This window comes from Electrophorus electricus, chromosome 6 (genome assembly GCF_013358815.1).
Source record: "Electrophorus electricus isolate fEleEle1 chromosome 6, fEleEle1.pri, whole genome shotgun sequence".
Classification (NCBI taxonomy): Eukaryota; Metazoa; Chordata; class Actinopteri; order Gymnotiformes; family Gymnotidae; genus Electrophorus; species Electrophorus electricus.
The window spans coordinates 26,227,034-26,239,321 of NC_049540.1; positions in this window are offsets into that span (position 1 = coordinate 26,227,034).

The window sequence follows — 12,288 nt, forward strand, 5'->3', positions numbered from 1 at the left end:
TGATTAATAAATGAAAGCCATGGGAGGAAGTGCCATAAAATATCCAAAGTTATATAGATGTACCAAATTGTGCATTTACATGTTCATGAATATGTATAAATGTATTAGCTTACAGTGAGCGAGGCTCACTCAGGAGGTAATATAAATCAAACAAGCCTAAAATGTTTGCTACGTTGAATATGCATTAATTCCTTTTATTTCTTTACTAGTTTTAACGGTGGTCAGATCATTTACCACAGAAACTATTGTCTTCAAGGCTGTAAGCGGCTTTAATTCTGATGGTGGTAAGTAATTTTCATTAAATGTCAATTTAGTATTAATTCACAGCAAAGCTTAAATAAAATTGTGTTCATTAATCACCCTGCCGTCCAGAGGGCTGCTAATTAAAAGGTTTGCGGCCTAGCTCGTTAGTCACCCGCAGACCTGATTGTTAATGTCGACTCATTGTCCTCCTTTTCACCGCCATCATTTATTTCCGTTGCTGTTCTTGTGTACGCTTGTTAATTATTAAATTACTTTTTTTGTCCCTTGTGACACTTTTTTGTCCCCTTTGGGTACCTGTCAGCAGCGTTGCAGAGGGAGAGGATGAGGAGCAGTGCTTCACGGGGGCGTGGACCCCCAGGCAGCACTGGTCTCCATCTTCACCAGAAATGAAGCAAAAATAATTAAAACTTAAATAATGACACAGCAACTGGTGGCATATTTCACTCAACACATTTCTAATTGAACATATGACACATTACCACTTGATAATTTTTGCAGTTCCAGAGGTGGCTGTGAGTGTTTGTCATGTTGGACCATGTCTGCCTTCTTGTGAAAAAACACTGGTTTTACTTTTACAGTCTATGTTTACTTTACACTTTGTTACAGAAAATGACAAGCCGTCTCTAATCTACCTGCCTTTTTTTGTCATTTTTATAAAACATTTCTACTAGTTGCATGCACTGTACACTTCAAGGTGGACTGCACAAAGAAACTGATTACTTCACACAGCTTTTGAATTGGAATATACTGGAAAATTAAATATCAGTAGAGTTACTTTAGAACCAAACCACTTACCTTTTGACTTGCAATGGAGCAGAGAGAGTTGAGCGTGAGATGTGATCGGTTGCGTTGGATGACATCACCTTGGTCTTGGTCTAGGGGTGAGCTAGTTGGTGTGTGATCTTGTTTAGCTCAGCAGGGCAACTGTAGCTATGTGGAAGGCGATGTTTCTGAGCATGGCTTGTGGAATTGCAATGTGGGCGCAATTTTAGCTGTGACTGGAGTTTTCCCTCTATTGCATCAGCTCACCTCATGCATTTGTTTTAAGGCTTATTAGGTAAACAGTCCTGTTTGTTTGTTGGATTTCTATTCACAATTCATTAACCTCCTTGCACTGGTCTGCTGGAGATTTGCATTCTGCATGTTGTTTTTTCCTTGATGACTGTGACCATGGAAACATGACCGCAAGCCTTTCCTTCCACAGTACAGCAGAGTGGCTGAGCAGATGAGGAACTTTTGAAAGGTCCGCTGGCTCTGCAGTCTAAGTGTTTGATCCATTTCTTTTCCCATTTCTGATAGACAAGATTCCTGGTATGTTTTCTTATAAAATAAGTCTATAAACAGGAATTTTAGCCTTTCAAGTCCTGGGATCCTCTATGTTATTTTTATGAAAGCCTTTTTAAGGATTCCTTTCAGGAATATCTCTTTTAGAATTCGGAATTGTTTGTAATGGAACTGATGTCCACCATATTTCTTCTTCTCCTTCTCCTCGGTAATTATAAACGTGAATTCTTGAAGGGTCATTATTGGTGATGATATCTTGTTGTGCACTAATAATTAAGAGGGGAGTTCTGAGTGTGTCATCGCCTGAAATCGAGATGTAGAGAGAACACCCCCCCGCCCCAAAGCTTTCAGTTATGCGCTTGAGCCGCTTGCTGCCATACGTCACTGTCAATTCCATTTGCCAGTGTGGTGGAGCTCAGTGTGCAGGATTTGTGTGTTAAATAAAGGTCAGGGTGAAACACACAGGGTCATTGCCTGCCTGGAACGTGCGCGTCTGTGCAGATTTGCAATACCAACACTAATTCAGGGATCAGTTCCAATAATAAAATGCATATTGTAAATGTCAAAGCATGGCGGGCCAGGAGTAATCCATCCATGCCGGGAAAGGACGGATGGGCTCCGTGCGTATTCCTGAGCGCAGGACAAACACTCAGTACGCAGCAGCATCTGCGGAAGGCTGCATCAGCCTGCATGGATTACCCTTCCATCCATTCCTTCCTTTTGCTTCCTTGCCGTCAAAGATGGACTGGATTCGGGTTTGCATTTCCAATTAAGTTAAGTAGGGTTTGAGTTAAAAATAGTAGTCCAGTGAAACATGGTTTTAGTGGCAAAGATGGTCAAGTAATGTCACAGAAACACTGATTACAAGCCAATGCCTGTTGGGCATGAATGGAAGGACATCTTAGATCTAAGTCTTCAATATATTATTTAACCTAGACTAGGTTACTATAGGATACTATACAGAGAAGTTTAATAATAGTCTTATTGTAAGAGTATGTGCTCATCAATTTCATCACTCACATTTCTGATATTTTGTAGTCTTGACATTTCACTTTTTTTTTTTATTTGTAATGTAATTAAATAGACCTGAGTTTTGTTTTTTGTTTTTTTTTCCCTGTCTGTGCACTCGATATGTCCTACAAGTAAGCAGACGGGGATTTCTGAGACACACACCTACACACCCCCACACCCTCACACACCTGCACACATAAAGTAAGCAACCCAAAAAAGAATCACCGGGCACCCTGCGTACACAGCTCGTCACTTTACCGTCAGTGCAATAAATAAATGAACTGACAGGCTAAATAGCAACAGCAACAAACTGGGTGCGGGAGAGTGGTGGTGCATGAGGCAGGAGGGGTGCCGTGACTCACCCACACAATCAGGAGCAGGAGAGTTGAAGGTGAGCTTGAGTCACTCACCATGTTATCAGTGCCTGTTTCGGTAGCAATGTCAGAGGCAAAGGCAGCTTCTTCTTTCATCACAACACGGCACAGGGGTGGTGGATATGGAGAGGGAAATGACTAACGGCCTATTGTGTAATTAATGAGGACAGTGTTGATTTCCGCAGATAATTTAGCACGCTTGTGAGCGTTTGACTCCTGATCTCCATTTACCCTCGCTCTGTATCTTTTATGGGCCCTCTAACGTGGGAGGAGAGTGCTAACCTTGAGCGAACACGCATGTATACACGATCGCACGCCCGCCTATGTACACATGCACGCAACGCGTCTACGTGTTTGTCCGGTAATGGTGGTTAACAGAGTCATTGTGTCAGGGCAAATGACTATTTCAGTGCTGTGTGCAACAGATGATCTGAAAATGGTCGTGGATATGAGAAATAATGTTAATTCCACATCCTCATCCTCTGTGACTTAGTACATGTTGATCACAGCAGAACTTTTTTTTTGAAACCATCCAGTGTGTGAAACTCAGGCGTTCCCAGCTGAAAGTGCTTCACATTGGTGAGGTGCTAATATGGTTCGATGAGCAGGACTCATCTGGGGTTGATTTAATACTATGCAGATTACTGCTGGCTAAGGAATTAGAGTGTGGATACTGGCTTGTGATCATATGCTCATTATGGAGGTCATCTGGAAGTGTATACACAAGTGAGACAGAGACACGTTTTCTTCCTGTTTTCCTTCTTTCCATCTCGCAGCACTTAGCAAATGACAGTGGCACTGCTGAAATGTATGTGTGTGTGTGTGTGTGTGTGTGTGTGTGCGTGTGTGTGTGTGTGTGTGTGTGTGTGCGCGTGTGCGTGTGCGGCCGTGCGTGTGTGTGCGTGCGCGTGCGTGCACGTGCGTGTGTGCGCGCGTGCGCGTGTGCATGCGTGCGTGCGTGCGTATGTGCGCATGCATGTGTGTGTGTGTGCGTGCGTGTGTGTGTGCGTGCGTGCGTGTGTGTGTGTGTGTGCGTGCGTGCGCGTGTGTGTGTGTGCGTGCGTGCGTGCGTGTGTGTGTTGGAGAAGGGCTGGAGGGTCATGAACTTACCCGTTCATCTTCTCAGCTCTGACAGGACTGACTTTTTACCGTGGTTTCTACTGTCCTGTTTATTCCAGGTCACACCTGTAGCTGCCTCTCCTCCTGCATATCTCAAATGCTGTTTCATCGACGGTTAGCTCAGGTGACAGAGTGCCCTGCAATCCTCGCCGTTTTCCCCGCTGGTAAACAACTTACAAAGACATAAAACCAAGCTATTCCAAGGCTCAACATCTCAGATGTTTGTCTATTAGTTTGGCAATAAATATTTAATCATTTGTTGATCTTTCTGCATTTATTTATATTTTTGCATATCCATTGGTTGTTTTTTCTTTTTCTATTCTAGTGTTATGACCCACAGCTCAAAAGTATAGCAAAACTGAGTAATTTTGCCAGTCGAGTTTATTTACATCTGAGAATATTGTGCTGGTTCGACATTCGTCTAGATAATGTGCACTAAGAGGGTAGCATGTCCCTCGTGTGATGCACAGCGAGGACCATACAGTTAAATGACTCCGTCAGAGCGGTATTCATTAACTCACCAAGTCATTATGAGAAAGGCATCACTGTGCTGCTCTGTAGTAATGAAACGCTTTGTTACAAGGCTAGCAACGGCATCCAGCGCTTCTTCAGCTTCGGCTGACCTCTGTGAGTTTGCAGTTAGACGCTGTTGCAACTGGCTGCGTCGTTGCCTGAAGCTGTTCTCTTGCTGGCTTTGGAGAATAATGATTATTACTTGCTTTGTAAATGCCATCAATGGCTGTGTTCCATACCGCGATATTGCACCTTCATGTCGGTTGCACAATTTATAGCCATTTTATTGGTTGTAGAATTATGATGTCCTGCACATCACCAACACTGCTTTTCTGCTCAGGACATGCATGCTGGATTTAGCTCTGTAGTGCACTCACTCCAGTCAGTGAGTACGCAGCACTGAACTGTATACAATACCCCGACTTGGACCCCATGTAAATATATGATACAGGTCTCTAGCACTTCGTGGTGGTTCCCTTGTAGTTGACTGTGTCCCGAATGTGTGTGTAACATTTTCCTGGATCAGCCCCGTAAGCCTGCCTGTCCTGGTGGCCTGTCTAAGGGTGACTGGCTCCGTTTAATTAAAAAGCTGCACACACCGTGAAGCACGAGAGCCCCTGACCATGCGGCAGCCTGCATAAATAATTCACCAGCCGAGGTGCGGTTTGGGGCTTTCAGTAATGAGCTCAAAGCTAGCCGCAGGGAGCTAAACAAACCCACCCAAGCAGCGCCTCAGAGGGGCCCAACCTTGGCACGCACGGAGCAGGATTCCAAATGTTTGGCCCACTGGTAACCCATGCGAAACTCCTGTTACCTGCGGTGCAGCAGACAATAAAGTCCTCATGCTTATGGAAATCTCGCGGAAAGGCGAACGCTTGGCCAAACGGCAGTGCAACTCGAGTCTGAAGAGACCCTCCTCCCAAGTTTAGCACGAGAAGCTCATTAAAGACCACGCCACGCAGAGTCCCCTGTGCTGCCAGTTTGATGTGAGCTAAAATCCTAGCCGGAGGTAAAATTGCTTTTTAATGAATGAAACATTTCACCCAAATGTAGATGCAAATTCACTCATATGCATTTTGAGCTTTTAGACCTTAACACGTGACACACTGCTGTCCCCAAAGAGGAACAATTGCACCAGTTGTGAGGTTACACCCAATGAACGTACAGTAATGAATTAGGAAAAAAATAACTATATGCAACTAAATCTGATTCGACATAAAATGAGATTTTAAAGAGATTTCCCAAGCGATACATCATTGTGCATTTCCATTGCCATTTAAAACTGATTCTTTGTCACAAGTGCAATTATCAATCATGCCATCACATAATTTCCAGATTTAAAAGGATGGCTGAAAAGGGAAGAAAAAAGTGAACAAAGATAGATCATCAGAAAAAGAGAGCAAGAAAAAAAATCTGTCAAGGGTATTATGGAAGCGGCTCAAAAAGGGAACCATACATCAAAGCAGCGGACAGCCATTTGTTAGAGCAGAATAATAGCTGTGATATGTGTCGGCCCCTGTGACCTGGGGAAACAATAAAGCAAGTTCGGAGCAGGAGAAGAGCGATGACCTTGTGCTGCTGAATCCCGCCCAAAAAAAAAGGAGAAAAAAAAAGGAGTGGGAAGGAGGAGAAACAATTACAATCTATATAAAGTCTGATCCTGTCCTCCACAACTCGCTCGGGAGAAAGAAGATTGCTGTCTGGTCCCCTTTAGAAAACCTCTTTTTCACCAGACACTGGGCATGGAAGTCCCTCCGTGAGATTGGTCCTTCCACAACAGTAGCATTGCTGGGAGAGCAGTCTGTCTGTCTGTCTGTCTGTCTGTCTGTCATTCTGTCTGTCTCTCTCTCCCACTCTATCTCTTTGTCTCATAATCAACCAGAGTTCTCACTTAGGCTTGCAAGGCATTCATCGCTCCACCATTCGAGGACATAATTTTGAGCGCCTCGTACACTGCACAAGTCCTGCTCTGTACTAGTTCAAGTGTTGCTGCTATATGTGCAGGGGCGTCAAGTAAGTAGTAATAGGAACAAATATTAAGTAAAAGTTCAAAGTGTTATATGCTGCGTTGGGTAAAAATAAACTCCTAACTCCTTTGCCATTTCATGCTCCCATCCTTTCTGCCTCATTTGTACTTTTTACTTACAGCTATGGTACGGCAATTTCAAATAGTCAGGCTTTGTAGAAAATAGAAAGTACAGAAATGCTGCATAATTCATTTTTTAAGAGAAGTAGCTTCAGCTTTATGTAATGAAGAGCGAATGGAGGTAGGACGCACACACTGAGAACCACTTTTATTGAGGGCATATCCAGAATCACAGTAATGAGGACGGCCCAGGGTCAAAAAGCTAAGGGATTCAAATAAAGAAACAAAACCGGAATACATTACAAATGTAAGAAAGCAAAACACGAAAACTAAGCAGAGAGAACCCAGAGTAGGAAACTAACAGTCTGAAGGAGCAAACCAAACACAGGACAGGCTAGCGGCAAACCAGGCAACAAGGCGCTACACAGAAGCGCCCTTAGTGCAACCGCAGGTGAAAACCTAGACACAACTATAGTGTCATGAGCATCATCAAAGTCCAAAAAACACAAGAAATAAATACACAGGGCAAAACAAGAAACAGCTAAGACAAATCAAGGGTGGAGCAAGAACAGAGCCAAAGCAAAGGAACACATGGCTAGGCATCACTGTGGGAACTGCATCACCAAGAGAGACAACTGCGATGATTTTTGTACTGCATGCTTGTCAATTTGCATAATACATTATGCACAGCAACATTTATTACATTAAATTAGACGAAATAGTATAAATTAAGCAAGACATAACCTTGTACTGAATTATAATTCAAGGCTATATATATATATATATATATATATATATATATGTGTGTGTGTGTGTGTGTGTGTGTGTGTGTGTGTGTGTGTGTGTGTGTGTGTGTATGTGTGTGTGTGTGTGTGTGTGTGTGTATATAAAACAAGTCCTTTATGGCTGATTATCAATTTGATCTTCACTATCATAGTTCACAGAGCTTTTTATCAGATCCGGCACTGCATAGAGTATATTGGCTGCAACAGGTGGGATGGGGCCTATTCCTACTGGCAAGCCTCAAGAACCCCACAAAAAATCAATCTATTGTACAGAAAATTGTAAGGACAAATTAAAGAGAGCCATTCACCTGGCTCTTAGATGGTGGACACCCACACACTGCATACGTTGTGCTTTCCAGATAAAGGTGTGTGGAAATGGCAGAGCAGTCTGGGCATTCACACGGCGGCAGCAGGGCAAAGGGTGTGAACGGAGTCATCGGGGGGTTTCACCCGGCTCTGAATGGAGGGATAGGGGTCTTCAGGCTGAACGAAAGCATTGCCGCATGCATCTTAGACGTCGCGCGGCTGAGGAACGGGGAAGACAGCCGGCTCCTTCTCTGTCTCCCTTCCTCTTTCTCTCTCTCTGTCTCTCCCTCTCTTTGTGAGCTGATCTTTATGTGTGCCATGGCAGACCATAAAATCACAATGCCTCAGAGCTCCAGAGCAATAACTCAGGCCTGCAGCAGAGCCATTCGTTTTTACTTTGGCCTGGACTGCTATACAGATCTATTTGTTCACACGCTCCAGTGAGCATTGAAATGGATCTAACTTAATGGTCGGGTGACTGACCAAAAATATTTGATCCTATTAGAATTGCTTGGTGAGTCCACCAAGTATCTTTTCTTGAACTGAAGTGTGAATGGAAAAGATTATGATATTAAACAATAGGATTTTTTAATGTTACAGAGCCATGTGTGCTAATTATCTTAGCATTAATTAGATTTACAAGTGAACTATGGTACTGACCCATTTTTATGACCCACTACTAAGTTGTACGTCCTGCCAGACTCATCTCCCCCCAGAGAACTGAAACGTCCTTAAATACGTTGGAGATCTTTAACAGTTGATACAATAGAGTGTCTTTAACTGATTGTTCCCAGAGACCTGCTGAGCTCTTTAAGTGAAAAATATGACTGGAGCTCCAGTGGTAATACAAGGTTATTGATTCCTCATGTGGAGAACTTCATCCAGATAAATCCCAGAGCAGTGCTATTACTTATGATAATGATTATTGCATATGTGGACCTATTTTTAGGCCACTGCCTGCATTAGGAATGTCAGGGTGTGAGTTAGGAGTTTGCACTCTAAAGTTGGCACAAGAACTTGAGAAAGTGGCTAGGAGTTTGTGCATCTGTTCAGCCCGTGTCACAGGATACTGCTTTTAAATAATTAACTAAGGCACAGGAATAGAGTACAGAGAAGCAAAACTATCAGGGAAAGAAACATCCAGGTGAAAATCTGCAATGCTGCTTTAAAATCATGACTAAGTTAAACAAATCTAAAATTGTCAAACTTCGTGTTGTGCATTTATTACTTTTTAGAAATTATTTTTGTTTTGTAGACATAGAAATTTAAGACATAGTCTGATTTTCCTGTACAGTTACTGCACACACGTGCCATTTTCTAGACCTTGAGAACTTCTAAATATTCCCAGTATACTTTTAGCTGAGAGCTGGTGAGGATGGGAGGTGCATAGAGGTTCTTTGCATGCTTTGATTAGTGTTCCTGACAAACAGGTGATGATATGGGACAGTAGGTTGTAATGGGCCCACAGAGGTCACAGAGGCTGTTAGAGAGCGTGGGTGGGATGGGTGACCGTCCTTAATGCCTCAGGTTTGCATTTATTACAGGCATTTGTTGGAGGATGGGACTTGATAAATACCATACCTGTCACAGAGAGAATCTGGGAAAGCGCTGCCTGTCTGGCTGGCAGGAGTGAAAGGTACTGTGTGCTTAATTTCTTCCCAAATCCTCATGCTGTGTTATGACCTTGCCTTCCTCTCTCTTGCCGGTCCAGCTTGACTTTTTTTTCTTTTCCGTCACTTCATGTAGCTGTCACTCAGTCAAAGAAGCTTTCCGAAGAACTCGCCTCAAAATAGCCCCTCCTACCTTCTAAATGCCTCAGAAAAAAAGCGGTAACTGATGCAGATGTAGATTTTCTGATTATGTACCTCGGTTTATAACATTTTTTGACAGAGCAATTGAAATGTAAACTAAAGTGTTAAAGTGTCAGCTGTCTTTGAAACGTCAGAGCCGGGTTCTTCATGTTTATGAGGCCTTTTGCACAGATACAAGGTTACGCGTTAAGCCGGATATTCCTCCTTGTATTATAAGATGAAACACCTTGATAGCGAGCACAATATTAACACACCATCTGGAGGGTTCTGTCCTTTGCGGCGTGGCTGGGGCTTGGCTGTCTGGCTTGTTGACTAATATTTCTCCAAAGAAAAATATAGAACAGAAGCAGAGAGATGTGAAGGACGTGGGGGGGGGCGGGGCGGGCGGCGCAGACGTCTGTGCCTTCAATCCAAAAACCTCTGGCCGCACGTGCGGCAAATAAATTCATCACCCAGCAAGCATGTCTTGTTCTGACACTAATTTTAGGACCAGAGCAGTGGATAATGAACATATTCAATGACAAATGGAGAATGCTCGCCTCCATAGCGTTTGTTGCGCCCATTTGCATTCTGCGGATTACCTCGACAACACCTGGCGTCTGGGGTATGAGGAGGGTGCCGAAAAGGATGTCTCTGAATAGCACACCATCAGCCTGTTTCTTGATGACAACGCTATAGTCCCATTCCTCCTGTTTAGATGGAGTGGTCTTTTTAATGTTCGGGCCTCGGTGCAATAAGTGGGTTTGGGCCATCCCACAGGCCCGAGAATAAACCTGCAGAAGACGTACAGCGAGCTGTGGGTGTGTATGCCCTCGGGCGTCGTCACGGGTCAGTAAAAGGTTTGTTTGAGTGCCATTGTTCTCTGTGGGTTGCTGTTAGAGACATGAGCCTGCTCCAAGTGGCTGTCTGTGCTGTGATGAATAGCTAAGCTTGCAAAGTGTGTGGCAGGCAGCTGAGCACATGAACAGGAGCAAAACTTTGAACTATTTTTTTTTTTAACCTTAATCAATATTACTCTCCTTCAGGCTGAGCTTAACAGTGCTCCGTGAACGTCTTACCAATGCACCGGCAAGCAGAAAAGTCATTCTTGCAGGCAGGTGTTTTTTGTCACATGTTAACATTTTATCACTGATGCCATCTTGACAGTTTCCCATGGCAATGCTCTGATAATGGTTATTAACACAAAAACACACAAAAAATCCATATTCCACAACTTGTTGTTTGTCAGTTTGACAGTCCTCTGTATTAGCCACAGCATCCGCCTGCGGGATGAGAGGCGATTACTCTGAGACTCTCAATTAATGAGCTCCCCAAAACTGTTGTCATTATTATTATAGAACCTTATCAAACATTTCCAGGGCTCTCCCTTTCCCTCTCTGGAACAGAAACCATGTGTGTTTCGAGCAGTGGATCCATTAGCATCCTTAGTCCATCCAAAGAAAATGATTTGGCATGTTTTCTGCAGGAGCCTTCACTTTGTGCGGGAAAGCCATTTATTTGCCACATAATAGAATTTTCAGCACCCAGGAGTGCCAAAACATTGTGTTTGTGTTTCTGCAATAAGGGTTCAAGGATGGGACTTTCTTTGCAAAATATCAGACTGGGCTTTCATGTGTTTATCTTTGGCAAGGTAATTGAAATTGTGAGGCGAAATATGCACAATCTGGCTAGGCTGAACACAAATTATCTTTTGTTCTGCCCATATTAGATATGAAAAACAAAACAAAAAAAAACCCATCCCAATGGAGAGATTACAATCTTTTATCAGATAGTTATTATTTATGTTTGTGAGTCATTTTTACCTCCCAGTTTTCTAGTGTCTCCCTTTGCATGACTGTACCATCATTTTTGGTTCACACGTGCCCTGCTACTGTGTCCTTTCAGACAACTGGATATGTGATTGTTTCTGTGCCTATTTGGAAAATGTCTGAGAAAATTGTCTATGATCATGTTATTATATGCTATATTATATGCTATATTAACTTTATTAGGTTCACTCGCTCTATACCAATACATAACAGGCTTCTGTACTTTGTCAATTGTAAGATGTGCTCAAAAATATAGGTAATTCCTGGGGTTTTATCAATTTCGTATAAAACATGTGTACTAGTTCTCTGACACCTTTCTTGTTTTTAAATATTACATATGGCATTTGTGAGTCTTACAGGATTTGTACAGACTTGCAGATGGATACACTTTAATGCTATTAGGTGCCTGGTGCTGAGATACAATGTGATTGTGAAAGAGAGAGAGAGAGCAAGAGAGAGAGAGAGAGAGAGAGAGAGAGAGCGAGAGAAAGAGAAATTCCCAGTGACAATCAAAATGAGTTGTCATGGAAGCTAATAGTGCAGCTGGGACTCTTAAACTTGGGGTCCCACCTGTGGCATGTGCATCCACACTGCTGCACTAGACGCACTGTCAGGAGGATTCAAACATCATCCGGAATATTGGGCCTTGGTCTGGAACTTACCTTTCCTCGGCCTCCGTCAGCTTCTGTTTGATAAAAGGAGCTGGTCGCGGGTTCCGTTAATCAAGGTATGATTGCAATTTGCACAAATATGCAATTTATTCTTGCATGTGTACAGAGAAGAATGTGGTCTATTAGGGGTTGAGCTCAAATTGTTTTGCGCACAGGATATGCTTGTACTGAATGCCAAAGTTATGCCAAAGTTAGGCAGCTCCGAGTTTGCTTTACTAAAGTGTTCTGCACAAAGGCTGACTGAACAGGGGGAACA